Source organism: Colobus angolensis, unplaced genomic scaffold (genome assembly GCF_000951035.1).
Source record: "Colobus angolensis palliatus isolate OR3802 unplaced genomic scaffold, Cang.pa_1.0 Scaffold472, whole genome shotgun sequence".
Lineage (NCBI taxonomy): Eukaryota > Metazoa > Chordata > Mammalia > Primates > Cercopithecidae > Colobus > Colobus angolensis.
The window spans coordinates 1985018-1986802 of record NW_012118177.1 but is presented as its reverse complement, the minus strand read 5'-3'; positions in this window follow the sequence as shown (position 1 = coordinate 1986802).

Below are 1785 nucleotides of genomic sequence, written 5' to 3'. Positions count from 1 at the left end.
AATCCTAGTCTCTGATAAAACAGACTTTAAACCAACAAAGATCAAAAGAGACAAAGAAGGCCATTACATAATGGTAAAGAGATCAATTCAACAAGGAGAGCTAAATATCCTAAATATATATGCATCTAATACAGGAGCACCCAGATTCATAAAGCAAGTCCTTAGACACCTACAAAGAGACTTAGACTCCCACACAATAATAGTGGGAGACTTTAACATCCCACTGACAACATTAGACAGATCAACGAGACAGAAAGTTAACAAGGATATCCAGGAATTGAACTCATCTCTGCACCAAGCGGACCTAATAGACATCTACAGAACTCTCCACCCCAAATCAACAGAATATACATTCTTCTCAGCACCACATCACAGTTATTCCAAAATTGACTACATAGTTGGAAGTAAAGCACTCCTCGGCAAATGTACAAGAACAGAAATTATAACAAATTGTCTCTCAGACCACAGTGCAATCAAACTAGAATTCAGGATTAAGAAACTCACTCAAAACTGCTCAACTTCATGTAAACTGAACAACCTGCTCCTGAATGACTACTGGGTATATAATGAAATGAAGGCAGAAATAAAGATGTTCTTTGAAACCAATGAGAACAAAGACACAACATACCAGAATCTCTGGGACACATTTAAAGCAGTGTGTAGAGGGAAATTTATAGCACTAAATGCCCACAAGAGAAAGCAGGAAAGATCTAAAATTGACACCCTAACATCAAAATTAAACGAACTAGAGAAGCAAGAGCAAACACATTCAAAAGCTAGCAGAAGGCAAGAAATAACTAAGATCAGAGCAGAGCTGAAGGAGATAGAGACAAAAAAAAACCTTCAAAAAATCAGTGAATCCAGAAGCTGGTTTTTTGAAAAGATCAACAAAATTGACAGACTGCTAGCAAAACTAACAAAGAAGAAAAGAGAGAAGAATCAAATAGGTGCAATAAGAAATGATAAAGGGGATATCGCCACTGATCCCACAGAAATAGAAACTACCATCAGAGAATACTATAAACATCTCTATGCAAATAAACTAGAAAATCTAGAAGAAATGGATAAATTCCTGGACACATACACCCTCCCAAGACTAAACCAGGAACAAGTTGAATCCTTGAATAGACCAACAACATGCTCTGAAATTGAGGCAATAATTAATAGCCTACCAACATAAACGTTCAGGATCACACTGATTCACAGCCGAATTTTACCAGAGGTACAAGGAGGAGCTGGAACCATTCCTTCTGAAACTATTTCAACCAATAGAAAAAGAGAGAATCCTCCCTAACTCATTTTATGAGGCCAGCATCATCCTGATACCAAAGCCTGTCAGAGACACAACAAAAAAAAGAGAATTTTAGACCAGTATCCCTGATGAACATCAATGCAAAAATCCTCAATAAAATACTGGAAAACTGAATCCAGCAGCACATCAAAAAGCTTTTCCACCATGATCAAGTGGGCTTCATCCCTGGGATGCAAGGCTGGTTCAACATACGCAAATCAACAAACACAATCCAGCATATAAACAGAATCAAAGGCAAAAACCACATGATTATCTCAATAGATGCAGCAAAGGCCTTTGACAAAATTCAACAGCCCTTTATGCTAAAATCTCTCAATAAATTCGGTATTGATGGAATGTATCTCAAAATAATAAGAGCTATTTATGACAAACCCACAGTCAATATCATACTGAATTGGCAAAAACTGGAAGCACTCCCTTTGAAAACTGGCACAAGACAGGGATGCCCTCTCTCCCCACTCCTATTCAACATA